Source organism: Symphalangus syndactylus, chromosome 20 (genome assembly GCF_028878055.3).
Source record: "Symphalangus syndactylus isolate Jambi chromosome 20, NHGRI_mSymSyn1-v2.1_pri, whole genome shotgun sequence".
Classification (NCBI taxonomy): Eukaryota; Metazoa; Chordata; class Mammalia; order Primates; family Hylobatidae; genus Symphalangus; species Symphalangus syndactylus.
Window position 1 is genome coordinate 52,495,465 of NC_072442.2, and position 14,584 is coordinate 52,510,048.

Below are 14,584 nucleotides of genomic sequence, written 5' to 3' on the forward strand. Positions count from 1 at the left end.
TCTGTAGCTGATGCAGCCTCAGTGTTCCTTTGCCTTGGGGGTTTCTGAGTGGTGGGGTTGTAAGGAGAGCCTGCCAGGCACCCAGAATGAAACCTCATCAGGACTCCCTCAGAAAGGTACTGAGTGGAATCTTCCCGATGGGAGGGGAGCAGCTTGGAGGCAAGTGCTACTAAGTGTGGGGGGCTGCGGCAGAAACCGCTGGAGCAGAGCTTCCCTGGGTCTGAGGGAGGAATTGGGTTTGGGGGCTCAGGACACACCACCCCAGAATATGGCACCCTGGCATCTGAGGAGGCAGCCGACGCAGGAAGGTCTCTCTGACTGCTGTTCTCCCCCGAAGCAGGCCCTGAAGAATCCTGTGACCTTCCTCTAAAGTAGGTCATGAGACCCCTGAGCTTAAAACGGAGTGATGGGCTTTGGAGAAGTAAGGAAACATGACGTTCCTGCCCTGGGGTGGGGACTAAACTTCGTGCCACTCCATGTGAAAGGGGGAGGTACATCTGCTCCCTTTCCTCAAGCCCCCCCCACTCCCAATTTCTGCCATCCTTGGGTATGAGCTACACTGCAGTCCCTGACCCTAGCTTGGTGCCCTGCACAGACCAGGCAATGCTGACATTCCCATCTGGAAACTGTCCTCACACCATCCTGGGGAACATGAGGCATCCCTGGGTAGGGAGGCAAAGCAGGTTCACCCACTGTGGGCTGTCCTCATTCTGGGGGCTCCCTCAGCCCGCCCAGCACAGCCTGGAGGAGAAAGGCTCCCAGCCTGGGTGGCTGGGGTCCAGTACCCTGGGGAGGGGACGTCTGGGCAGGGAATGTGTGGGTGACCAGCTGAGTTTGCTCCTTGTCATTTTGTTTGTATTCCGTACTTTTAAAATACCTTCCCCACATGATTCTTAGAAATCCCTGGAAGGCAAGCAGGCTGGACATCATCATATACTCTCTACAGATGGAGACACCAAGGCCCACGCCTTCTGTGCTGTTGGAATTTCAGGAAGGATGGGGGCGGGGCACAGCCTCAGCCCTGGGCCTGTTCTGCAGATCGCATTGCTCTTATCTGCCAGGGGGTGGTGAGAGGGTGGCTGAGCTGGACAGATGGAGGGCAGGGACGGGCTCTGTGGTCTGGCAGCTGACATTGCTACAAGCAAATAAACAGTCTTTGCTGGGGGCTCTGGAGGGCCTGGGTGTCATGCCTGGGGGGTGGGAGGAGCCTCATGGGGAGAGCCCCTTGGAGCCCACCTGCCAGCCAGGTCCTACCTGCCGTGGTTAGGGTGCACTCTGCCCCCACCCTCATTAAAGCTTCATTCAAGCCTCAGTGAGGACACAAGAGGCCAGTTGTGAGGGCTGTTTTCCACATGGCAGGAATGAACCTTGGAGGCGAACTGCCAGGCCCTATGCCAGGCTCTCTGGCTGCTGAAAAAACTTGCTGGGAACCAGGACCTGGGGGCTCAAGGTCTGGCATGGATGCAGTCAGGGGAGGCTTCTGAAGCACTGGCTGGTACAGGTTCTAGAGCTGCACCCCCTTGTAGAAGCAGGTGCAATACCCGCCTTTGACCTCTGGCCCTGCCCCGGCTTTTTCAATCCCTCAGCCAGGGCTGCGTCCTGAAGCAAGCAACCTGACACTGCTGAGCCTCAGTTTCCTCATCTGTAAAATGGGGACAGTGATCCCAGCATCGCAAGGAGGTAAGGGGAACAAGACCAAGTGCTACATGTAAAGCCTCTGGCAGGGAACAGAGAAAGCAACAGTGCCCTTTCTACTACATTTCTGCCCCCTCCTCCCTGGAAGACCCGTCTTCCCCTTCTGCAGGGGTTCTTGATCTCCTGGACCACAGACCCATTTGAGAATGTGTCAAAAGCCATGCGCTCTCTCCCTAGAAATATGCAGGAGTCAGGGCTGGGCGGGGACCTGGGCACACAGAGTCCACACTGGCCTCATGGTCAGGAGGGTGTGTCAGAGCTGTGTGGACACGAGGGACCCCAGGACACAAACTATCACCCATTAATGTGCAAAATCACAGCTCTGCCCTCCCTGGGGCCGGAGGAGGCTGGGGACACAGGAAGGCCGAAAGTCAAAGGACTTGTGTTCTACGGTCTCAGAGGGCCTGCCTGGTCAAATGGGCTGTGGCCCAGTGCCCGGCTTGCCAGCCAGACCCTGCCTACAGCTTGAGGCTCCCCTTCCTGGGGACAGGGAGCTGGGGAAGGAGGGCAGATGAGGTGGAAACAGAGGGGTGGTTATTCCCATGGTCAGAGGCTGCACTGGTGGCCACGGGGAGGAGACCAGAGGCATGGAGCTATTTTTCTTTTACAGTCTGTCGAGCAGGCTGGGCTGCTCCTCTGCGGTTGGTGACTTAATGCCAGCCTCTATCCCTCTTCTGCTTCGCCCCCGGGCACCCCTCTCCTCTGGGAGCACCCCTGGCACCTAGTGGTCTCCCCCTTACAACTGTCCCTGCAGTCTGTCCCTGAATGACCCTGGGAAATAGCACTGGGTTTTAGGCCCTGGCCAGGCCCAACTCGCTGTAAGTCTGTGGCAAGAGACTTCCCTCTTGGGATCCATTTCCCCATCTGTGAAATGGGCAGATGAACCACACTAGTGGTTATTAAACTGTGTTCCAAGATCTTGAGGCTGACGGTAGACAAGAGGGAGGTGAGAGGAACCAGCAGGGCTGTGGGCTGCGGCTCTTACAAAGCAGCTCCTGGTTACAAACAAATGAATGCAGTTCTGTTCCAAAGAAAAGCTTGAAAGCCCTGGACCAGATGACTGCCTGGGTTTCTTGTGTTCCTACCAGCCTTGTCCCATCTTCCTGGACCCCCTACATCTCCAAGCTAGTCTAGGCCATCACTGGAAGGACCAAGAAAATCCCAGTTGCCAACCCAGGAGGCTGGGCAGGTCTGTGAAGATGCCAAATGTCCTTTCCGGAGCTCACTCCCCTGCCATCTCCCTGCACCATTCCCCCGGTTGCCCAGCTGCTGACTGTGGCTCCGCCTCTCTAGAGCACTGTCTGGGTTCACGTGGTTGTTGCTTGGGAGGGGAAAAGGAGTGTAGAGGCAGGATGGGAGGGAAGGAGGAGGGTCTCCTAGAAAGGCAGCTCAGGGTCACTGTGAGTCACGGCCAACCCCGGCCCGCCCTGTGAATTCCAGCTGGGGTGGGGCTCCCCAAGGTCCCAGGGCTACAACAGGCAAAGCCAGATAGAGGCTGGCCAAAGGCCATGGCACACATTATTGCTTTATTGCTTTATTTCAACCCCACCTAGGTCCACAGGATGCTTGTGCTAATTGAGGGCACTTCATAGTCCTGAGGACCTTGGGCTACTTCCTGCCTCCTTGATGTCCTCTCCATCCCCCCTCCCCTAAGCCAGGCTATTGGAGATGATGGTGTCACCAGCTGCTGGGACTACCCACGGGGCTGGGTGTGAGGGAGGAGAGGTCACCAGATTCTCAGGTGTCTCAGGAGGCTGCAGCCTGGGCCACAGCCCTGGGAACGGGCTCCTTTCTGACTCTGCACCCATGGCCTGCCCTCGTTCTCAGGAAGACACAGAATGGGGGTAGGCACACAAGGCCTGCTGCATGTGCAAGGGAAGTGGAAGAATCAGGTCCAGGTGTGGTCCCTGCAGCCCCTCCCGTGCACTGTACTAGTCTTGGAGGGGCTGGTTTGTCTTAAAAAGCACGAGGCATTGAGGACAATCCCTTTTCCTCATGACAGGTCTAAACGGTACCACCTCTAGGAACTGTGCCTGTGGACAGTTCCTCAGCAGGATGTCTGGGAACACCAGCAGGTGCGCCTGAGTCACTGCTGGTGGGGAGTGACACTCAGAGAGTGTGGCTGGCCTGACACCGAGTCACTCTCAGCTCCCTTTCCGAGCTGCCAGACCCAGCACACAGCAGCACATGGCATCTCAAAGAAGGGGGCCCTACATAACTGGAGCTTGGATAAACAGGTCTGGGGACTCATTGCAATGGGAAGAGATGATGGGCTTGGGAATAGGGGTGCATGTTTCCAAAAAGTGAGTAGAGATTTACACAGGGCAGTCAGAATGGCATTTCTCAAAGTGTGGTCTGTAGACTTTGGGGAAGCACACTTAAGACCATTTTAGGGGTGCTGTGGGGACCTCTTTTCCAATGACATATCTATGTGATGCCAGATTTTCTTCATAGATGTCAATTAAAACAACCTGTCACAAGACCCAGTGCAAAAGCGCAAGTCTGATAGCTGTCTTCTAGGAAGTGAGACTAAAGCGAGTCACAAAATTGGGGAGCAACACCACTCTCCTCACTTGGTTTTTCTTTTCCTTTGGAAAATATAGTTATTTTCAAAAAATTTATTTCTTCACTTGTGAACTTATTATTTTTTATTTTGAGACACGGTCTTGCTCTGTCACCCGCTGAATTGCAGCGGTGCGATCATAACTTGCTGCAACCTTGAACTCCTGGGCTCAAGCGATCCTCCTGCCTCAGCCTCCAGAGTAGCTGGGACTACAAGCGTGAGGCACTGTAAGGAGCTGCTGTTATTTTTTTTAGATGTGAAAACAACCCTATGAATGTAACAGCTGGCATTTTGCATTCACGTTTGCACACATGTGTGCAAGGCAATGGCATGGAGTGTACATGATCACTGCCATTCACTCGTTGATGCCTCCCCACAGTTGGACTCGCACCTTCACTCTATTCCTGTGCAGTAGGGAAGTCACCTAGTACATGTCTCCCCCCAGGAGGAATACACAGATGCTTTCTCTTCTGAGCTCTGGCCTCCCTGAGAATTCCTTCATGTTGATGACACACCTGAAGACAACCTGGCTCAACAGAAACTCCCTGCAAAATATCGCAGACAGACTTGGCTACCCTCTGACTTTCAGTCCTGCAGATGAGAATGAGGCTATCTGATTTTTGTTTCTTTAGCTGCTTGTTCGGCCCCGGCACCTGTAGGGCTGTCCTTGCCACAAAACCCCACTGTGTCTACTGGACAGCCCTAGCACACTGTCCTCTTCCTGGGAATATTAGTTCAGCATACAGGGGGCCTCTGAAGCAACTGATATCTCTACAGCAACTTCTCCAAGTCACCAAAGGGACATCTCATTCATGACATCGCCCAAACTCCTAAAATCCCTTCCCTGTATCTTTCTTGCTACTCTAACCATCCCTCACTTTCTCATTTCCACCCTGAAAACCCAGCCCAAATCTTTCTAATACAAATAAACTTAACTTCTCTGGCCAATCCAGTTCTCAGATCCAAAAAGCCCCGTAAAATCCCAGAAAATAACAAGGGTTGGCAAGAATGTGAAGAAACTGGAACCTTTGTGCGCTGCTGACAGGAATACAAAATGGTGCAGCCACCATGGAAAATGGTGTGGCAGTTCCTTAAACAAATGAAACACAGAATTGCCTTATGATCCAGCAATTCCACTCTTGGGAATATATACCCCAAAGAACTGAAAGCAGGCACTCAAACAGCAGCTATGCTTCCAGCAGCATCATTCACAGTAGCCAAAAGGTGAAAACAATCCAAGTGGCCGTCAACAGATGAATGGGTACACGGAGTGTGGTCTAGCCATGCAATGAAATATTATTCAGCCTTAAAAAGGAAGGGGATTCCAACACATGCTACAGCATAGTGAGCCTTGAGGACGCAGGGACAAAGAAGTGAAACAAGCCAGACACAAAAGGACAAATACTGTCTGGTTTCACTTATATGAGGTATATAGACTAGTTAATTCATACAGACAGAAAGTAGAATGGTGGGTACCAGGGGCTGGGGGGAGGGGAAGGAGGAGTTACTGTTTAATGAGGACACAGTGTCTGTTTTGCAAGATGAGAGTTCTGGAGATCAGCTGCACAACAAACAGTGTGAATGTACTTAACACCACTGAGCTGTGTGCTTAAAAATGGTTGAGATAGTAAATTTTATGTTATGTGTATTTTCCCACACATTTTAAAAAGGGCCAGGCCCGGTGGCTCATGCCTGTAATCCTGACACTTTGGGAGGCTGAAGCAGGAGGACAGCTTGAGCCAGGGAGGTTGAGGCTGAAGTGAGCTATGACGGTGCCACTGCACTCCAACCTGAGTGACAGAGCCAGACCCCCAGGCAGGCAAACATAGACACTTTCTTGGCATAGGAGGGAGCAGGGGAGGGTGCACATTCTATCTGGCCATTCTTTTTCTGCCCCTGACACTTGGTTATTAAACATTTTTGCCACTATGCGTCTAGTGGTGGATCTGTTTTCTTTGGATTTACTTTCAGGTGTTGGTCTGCAAACATAGACCTTTTTTCAAGCTGTCTCCTCAGGAAAACCAACACTGGCTCTGTGTCTTCTGGATTTATCTTTTTTGGTATTCTGTGCATGATACACTTTCATCCAGGGTTTCCAGGTTGCCTTCCATGTCACTGATTTCACATCCAGCATCACTGCTCTCACTGCCCCCAAGAAGGATTGCAAGTTGGCTAGCATTTCATTTCCTTGCAATTCTTATTTTGCTTGTTAATCTTCTCTTTCATCTCATTCTGTTGGTTGGCCTCTTTGGGTGGCCTTTTGTTCTTTTCCCACAAAGTTCATTTCTTCTGGATCCTGCTGTAGATAATTTCCAGAGGTCGGGTTCAGGTTCCAGGGTATGTATCCTGTGCTCAGGCTTCCCCCCTCCCTAGCTTGTGCACTCTCGAAGAGGCTGAGATCTAGTGACACCCACGTCTATCAGTGCATCCTTGTCCCCATGATGGCCTCCTTGGGTTAGGACTGAGTCCACCTCTCAGGGCTTGGCTTACAGAAGAGTCCAGCCCCAGGATGAGTCTCAGGCACTGTGCTTATGTGACTCTGACCTTGAGAAGGGACATCTCCACCCACTTCATGGCCTGAATCTCCAACACTCACAACAGTGAAGTCCACGGAAATCTGTAACAATGTCTGTATGTTCAGGACACTTCCTGTCCTTGGGTAAGCCCACTGGCTGCACTGGACTTCTCAGATGCCCTCTCTTCCCGCCTTGGGAGTTGCTGTCTCTGAACGGATGCAGGCAGAGGCATGGGAGAGGATGAAGAGAGAAGGGAGTGGAAGAGCCCTCCTTTTACCTCCAAATTGTCACCTGCATGGTACAGGACCAGTTGCCTGGCTTTCTGACTGGCACAGTCCACAGACTAAGGGAGAAAGTGGCTTCCTCCCTTCCTTCCGGAGGTCTCAGATTCCTGGGAGGAAGGCTGGATGGTGTCTTTCTTGGCCGTGCTCCATGTGTCTAGCAGTGAGGAGGCTCCTCTCAGACTGCCCACCTGTCTTTGTTTCCAGTGTGCTGAGTGTTTGTCTTTTTTTGGTGCGTCCTCTTAGGTGTCTTAGGGGAAAGCTAGGGGAAGCCACAGAGGAGGCCGCCAGCCATACTCTATTTTAAACCTCAACTCCCCCCTTCCCTCTTTAACTCATTTTTAACCCCACTCCCAGAAGGAAGGCCCCACGGGAAATTAGCTTTCATTTGTCTCTCTCCTCCAGGCATGACTCCACAGTTTCTGCAACAACAGAGCCGGGGAAAGGAGGACGCAGCAAGTGCTGAATATTAACCAGCAAAGGTAGATGCTTCAATATTGAAACCACCAGGACCCACATGTGCAAAGCTACTTAATGAGGGTGGAATCAAACACAGTCTACCAGAAGGAAATTAATTAGAGTCCAGAGGGCAAGCAGGAAGCAGAACCAGGCTGCTCCCCCTCCTGGCTCTAGAACATCACTGGCAGCCACTGCTAAGGGAGGGACAAGCCTGGGGGATGCCAGGCCTCAGCTGGGTGCCAGGGCTCCTGTCCTCTTCCCTGTGACTTTCCTGCTTGCCTTTGGGGGACACCCAGGGGAGGGAAGGGAAATGTCAAGTGCTGTTAGGGAAACACAGCCTGTGGAAGCCCCCAGGGAGAGAAGCTGGGACATCGCAGAGTTAAGGAGCTGGGCACAAAGAAGACTTGCTTCTCTAGGAAGACAATGGTCTCATAAGAAGAAGGACGGAGTCATAAACAACAGAAATGTATTCTCTTAGTTTTGGAGACCAGAAATCTGAAATCAGGGCGTCAGCAGAGCTGCACTCCCTCTAGAGATTCTAGGGGGAGACTTCATTCTTTCCCCATGTGCGACAGGGAAGGGAGGGACGCCAGGCACAGACCTATGCACCGAATGAGAGAAACAGATACAGGATGCAGTGGGATTAATGGTGGCCCCCAAAAGACATGCCCATGCGCTTGTGCCCAGAAACTGTGAATGTGACCTCATTTGGAAAAAGGGTCTTCACGCACAGATTACCTTCAGGACCCTGAGGTGAGATGATCCTGGTTTATCCAGGTGGGCCCTGAATCCAAAACAAGTGTTCTTACAAGAGACACAGAGAAGGCAGCAACGTGAAGGTGGAGGCAGAGAAGGGAGTGATGCGGCCACAACCACCAGAAGCTGGAAGGGGGAAAGAGTGAAATCTCCCCTGGAATCTCTGGATGGACATGGCCCTGCTGACACTCTCATCTCAGACTTCTGGCCTCCAAACCGTGAGATAATATGTTTCAGTTGTTCCAAATCACTCAGCCAGTGGTCATTGGTTACCGCAGCCCCAGGAAATGAATGCACCAGATTGGATCAGGACAGAGGTGGCATTTTTCCCAGGGGCACACCAGGCAAAAGGGAGAAGAGATCAAGGGAAGTGGCCAGGACCCCTCCCTTCTTCCACTGCTGCAGACCTCAGCCAAGAGCACAGCTGTGGGCAACCAAGGACGTTATTGCCAGAAATCAACTTGCTGTCTCCACCAGCCCTGGAGCCTCTGTGGGTACACTCTCCTTTGCTGTCTGCTCCCAGGGGCAGGGCTGTACTAGTCAGAAATGCTTCCTATAGGACCCCCAAGGTGGTTCTCAGCTCAACATGGGAAAGAACCTTTAAAAACAGGTGATGAAGGAAATGCTGACACCGCCCAAGACAAGGATGAGGCTTGAAGACTCCACTGAGAGAAATAAGCTAGGCACGAAAGGATAAATACTGCACGAGGCCACTTACGTGAGGGACCAAGAGTATCTAATCATTCAAAGTACTCAAATTCACAGAGACAGAGAGTAGAATGGTGGTTGCTGGGACTGGGGAAGGGGGAATTCGTGTTGGGTGGGGACAGGGTTTCAGTTTGGGGAGATGAAAGAGTTCTGGAGATGGAAGCTGGTGATGGTTGCACAGCAATATGAATGTGCTTAATGCCACTGAACTGTGCACCTAAAATGGTTAAAACAGTATTTTATATTTGTATATTTTATCATAATAAAAAAATAGTGGTGAGCTCACCATCACTGGAAGGATACAAGCAGAGGAGAGACACTCATCAGCCGGCACTGCTGAGGCAGGATTTCTGGACAAGGAAGGTGGCCACTAAGGGTTGCCCTCTGGCCCCCTGTGACTCTTCTCATCAGCATGGCCCAGGATGCAGGATCCTGGCATCCAAGGAGGTGCCACTAAGTAGCTACAAGACGTAGGGCCTGGCAAGAGGAACCACGAAAGAACTCAGAAAAAAAAGCAACAAAAAGCCAGTGACGAAGCTGCGTGGATGGCGGAAGGCGAGCAGGAGTTTGGTGATGGAGTCTGAAGACCAGGACTGAGACCCCCCCACTGGAGGGGTACGTGGGGTGCAAAAGCAGAAGTGGCACCAGTGGGCTTGACTGCTCCAGAGAGTGGCATCGCTCCTCAGTGCAGCGACAAGGCACCTTTAGCCCCAAAAGTGCCACAGTTACACAGGGTGGCCCTGGAGCAAAGTGAGTGCTAATGCACTGGGGCATATGGAAATCTGGTATTTCACACATTTGTCATGTTCAAGAGAATTAGGCATATCAGAGTATCTAACAGATTGGCCTTCCAATCCCCATTTAAAATGGGTAATTGAGTAGCTGATTTTAAGCTTATGATTTTAAGCAGAACACCGGAAGTGGATTCAGCCAAGTTTGTAAGTTTTGAAATGTTTCAGAGAACTAATAGTCATCATATTTATCAGCTTATTAAATTTTAACAACTGTTTAGGAACCCGGGAAAGTCCTGCTTTTTAGGATGAGTATTTATAAACTTAAGAACACTGGTTATGTTAAATTTATAAAGTCACATCAAGATATTTAAAGAAATTTAATTACTTAAGTTATAAACCCCCTACCCTTGAACATCGATTTAATCTAGTTCATTTAAATGAACTAGATTCGTGAGGGGAATAATGAAATTGGTATGTTAAATGCTCCAGGAAACACTAGGTTTAAAAATTTCTACTTCAATATATATTGAATATTAATTGAGAAAACTCAAGTCGTTGTAAGTAGTCTGTGTGTGTGTGTGTGCGCGCACCCCAAGAATAACTAATGACAGATAAGGCAGATGAGGTGGGCACCCTGCAGAGTATGGGGCAGGGAGCAAAAGCACAGCTAGACAGAGAGGACTATGCAGTTAAGAGCCCGAGACACACTGCTCAGGCTTGGAAGACACCAAAGCAAAGCAGACTAGCAAAAGTAATAAAAGCAACTGCTACATCCCCTCCCCCTAACAAAACCACTGGACAGCGTGGGAACCCTGTTTGAAGGTGAGGCCTCCTCACACTCCTGCTGATGTCTAAGGTGGGCATTGCCCGGCTCCTGGTCCCAGTCTTGGGGGTTGCCTCTCGAGGGCACCCTGGCTTGGTGCCCGCCACCCCCACAGGCCTGTGAGTTTGGTACCCAAGGAGGTGTCCATTAGCACCCAGCTGACTGAAGTCAGCCAGATGCTGCCAGGGAGGGCTGCTCTGCAGAGGTCTGAGCCAAGAAACTGCTGGTGGGGGGTCACTGGCACCCACTCCCCACTCCACCAGACTTGCCTAGCCTGTCTGAGGGATGAGAGCTAAAGACTGGAGTTCTCTGGTCCTGCCTGAGGACCCAGGGGCAGCTCATGACTCTCTCACCCGTCCAGGGCCACGTGGCCCCTGCAGGTTTTTGAAGCCAGGCACCCCGGCAGGCTGGCCCTCCTTAACGGTGACGAGTGTTGCCACCAGGTTCTTCTTGCCCAGCAGGAGTCAGCGGGCTGGGCAGCAATGTTTGGCAGCTTTGCTCAGTGAGGGGCTTCATGACTGTGTGTTGTTTGTGTTTTAACTTTGAAGTCTTAAAAAATGACACCCTCTGTGTGAAACAGGCCTCTGGAAACAGATGCCCAGCCGTTGCCAAGTGTAACTTAATTAAAACCCAAGAAATGGCTTTAGCAACAAATAAACATCAAAAGGATGCTTTCTCTTCAGAAAAATCTAAAGTAAGTTGGGAGGCACATCAAGCCATATGGAGGGTTTTGTCTGCTCCTCCACGGTCATGGCTCTGCCCACACGTGGCTGAGGGTGGGGAACAAAGACCTGGGTTAGACCCTAAGTCACTGTGTGGCCCTGGGCAAGCCACCCTCCTACACCACAGCTTCCACACCTACAAATGAGAAGGTTGCATCAGCTCATTCGTCCAAAGAGTTGGAGAGGGCAGCAGAAGAGGGACTTGGACCAAATAAGTTTGGAACACAAAGAATTCAACAAATAACCATTTTCCTTTTCCTGCTGGATGTTTCAGCTACTGTTTTATGACTCCGAAAGGGTGGTGGCATTTGCAGTATTTCCCAGATTTATTTCCCAAGCCCCTCCCCTGCTTCCCCGGGACCTCCTGTGGGACTCGGATTCTGCACTATGCCTGGGGCCAGATGGTCTCTGAGGTCCGCAGGCCCCTACATTCCACAAATTCTCAGCACTTTGTCATCCATCCCAGTGCCCTCCTAATCTCTCTGCTTGGGAAATTATCTGAATCGGTTGTTTACACCTTCTGGCAAATGCATTTAAGTCCATTTGTCCCTCTCTGCAGTACATTCTGCCCAAGTGAAATGAAACATTTGGTTCATCCTGAGGCCGGGCGCGGTGGCTCACACCTGTAATCCTGGCACTTTGGGAGGCTGAGGTGGGCGGATCACGAGGTCAGAAGATCGAGACCATCCTGGCTAACACGGTGAAACCCCGTCTCTACTAAAAATACAAAAAATTAGCCGGGCGTCGTGGCGGGCGCCTGTAGTCCCAGCTACTTGGGAGGCTGAGGCAGGAGAGTGGCGTGAACCCGGGAGGCGGAGCTTGCAGTGAGCCAAGATTGTGCCACTGCACTCCAGCCTGGGCGATGGTGCAAGATTCCATCTCAAAAAAAAAAAAAAAAAAAAAAAAAGAAAGAAACATCTGGTTCATCCTCAAAGGATTTGCAGGTAAAATGGCAAAGAGGTAGAGGAATGACTTAGAGGATCCTTCTGGCTCCCTAACAACCTGAGTTCCAAGCAGGAGCATCTTCCTGGGAACAGCCCATTTCTCGGAGTGAAAAGCTGGGGGCTGGAAGGTTGTCTCATACAGTGAGCCAGTGGCAGGGACCGGGGGCTCCAGAGCCCCTAGAAATTTCTGACTCTGCCTCTATGAGCCCTTGGAAGTTAAGTATTAGCCAGGGTTCTCCCGAGAAACAGAACCGATAAGATGTGTGTGTGTGTGGAGAGAGAGGAAGGAATTGATTTATTTGAAGGAATTGGCTCACGTGATTGTGGGGTTGGCGAGTCTGAAATCTGCAGGGCAGGCTGGGAAGCTGGGGACCCAGGAAGGAGCTGGCAGTGCTGTCTGGAGTCTGGAAGCAGAATTCCTTCTTCCTCAGGGACCTCTCTTTTCTCTTGGAGCCTTCAACTGATTCAATGAGGCTCACCCATATTATGGAAAGTAATCAACTTTTATCCATTTACGCTTTTGAGATAGAGTCTCTCTGTCACCCAGGCTGGAGTGTGGTGGTGTGATCCTAGCTCACTGCAGCCTGGAACTTCTGTACTCCTGTAGTCCCGCTATTTGGGAGGCTGATCCTCCTGTCTCAGCCCCCTGAATAGCTGAGGCTACAGGTACGTGCTACCATACCCAGCTAATTTTTAAAACATTTTTGTAGAAACAGGCTGAGCACGGTGGTTCACAACTGTAATCCCAGCACTTTGGGAGGCTGAGGTGGGCGGATCACCTGAGGTCCAGAGTTTGAGATTGGCCTGGTCAACATGGTGAAACTCTCTCTCTACTAAACAATATAAATATTAGATGGGTGTTGGCCGGCTGTGGTGGCTCACGCCTGTAATCCCATCACTTTGGGAGGCCGAGGTGGGCTGATCATGAGGTCAGGAGATCAAGACCATCCTGGCTAACACGGTGAAACCCTGTCTCTACTAAAAAATAAAATAAAATAAAAATTAGCTGGGTGTGGTGGCAGGCGCCTATAGTCCCAGCTACTCGGAAGGCTGAGGCAGGAGAATGGCATGAATCCGGGGGGCGGAGCTTGCAGTGAGCTGAGACTGCGCCACTGCACTCCAGCCTGGGCAACAGAGCAAGACTCCGTCTCAAAATAATAATAATAATAATTAGCTGGGTGTGGTGGCACACGCCTGTAATCCCAGCTACTTGGGAGGCTGAGGCAGAAGAATCACTTGAACCCCGGAGGTGGAGGTTGCAGTGAGCTGAGATTGCACCACTGCACTCCAGCCTGGGTGATGGAGTGAGACTCTGTCTCGAAATTTTTTTTTTTTTTTTGTAGAAATGGAGTCTTGCTTTGTTTGCCTAGGCTGGTCTTGAACTCCTGGCATCAAGCGATCCTCCCAGTGTGGCCTCCCAAAGGGCTGAGATTACAGGAGTGAGCCACTGCACCTGGCTTTATTTGGCTTTTGTTTTTACTCAAAGTCTACTGATTTCACATGTAGGTATTTCAGATTTCTTTTTTTTTTTTTTTTGAGGCTGAATTTCACTCTGTCACCCAGGCTGGAGTGCAGTGGCATGACCTCGGCTCACTGCAACCTCTGCTTCCCCAAGTTCAAGCGATTCTCCTACCTCAGTCTTTCGAGTAGCTGAGATTACAGGTGCCCGTCACCATGCCTGGCTGATTTTTTTTTTTTTTTTTGAGACAGAGTCTTGCTCTATCGCCCAGGCTGGAGTGCAGTAGCACAATCTTGGCTCACTGCAAGCTCTGCCTCCCGGGTTCACGCCATTCTCCTGCCTCAGCCTCCCGAGTAGCTGGGACCACAGGTGCCCACCACCACGCCCGGCTAATTTTTTGTATTTTTAGTAGAGACGGGGTTTCACCGTGTTAGCCAGAATGGTCTCGTTCTCCTGATCTTGTGATCCGCCCGCCTCGGCCTCCCAAAGTGCTGGGATTACAGGTGTGAGCCACTGTGCCCGGCCATGCCTGGCTGATTTTTGTAGTTTTAGTACAGACGGGGTTTCACCATGTTGGCCAGGCTGGTCTCAAACTCCTGAGCTCAAGTGATCTACCCGCCTGGGCTTCCCGAAGTGCTGGGATTACAGGCGTGAGCCACCATGCCTAGCCTCAGATGTTAATCACATCTGAAAAATACCTTCACAGCAGCATCTAGACTAGTATTTGACCCAAAATTGGGCACCACAACCTAGCTAGGCTGACACATAAAGTTAACCATCACAAGCTAAGGGTCTTTACCACTTTAAATCTCTAGGTCAGAGGCAAGGCCAAGGCCAAGGACAGACCTCCAAGAATCTGGATTCAGACCTCTTGCTGCCCTCCCTCTGGGTGAGCAGAGATGAGTCATGCTGGATGAGGAATCC

General features: G+C 51.2%; 1 protein-coding gene across 2 annotated transcripts in view; it reads right to left on the reverse strand.

The window, feature by feature from the left end:
* LRRC75A (leucine rich repeat containing 75A) overlaps nt 1-14,584 on the reverse strand; it is a 50,573-nt gene that overhangs the window by 21,016 nt on the left and 14,973 nt on the right. The window lies entirely within an intron of this gene.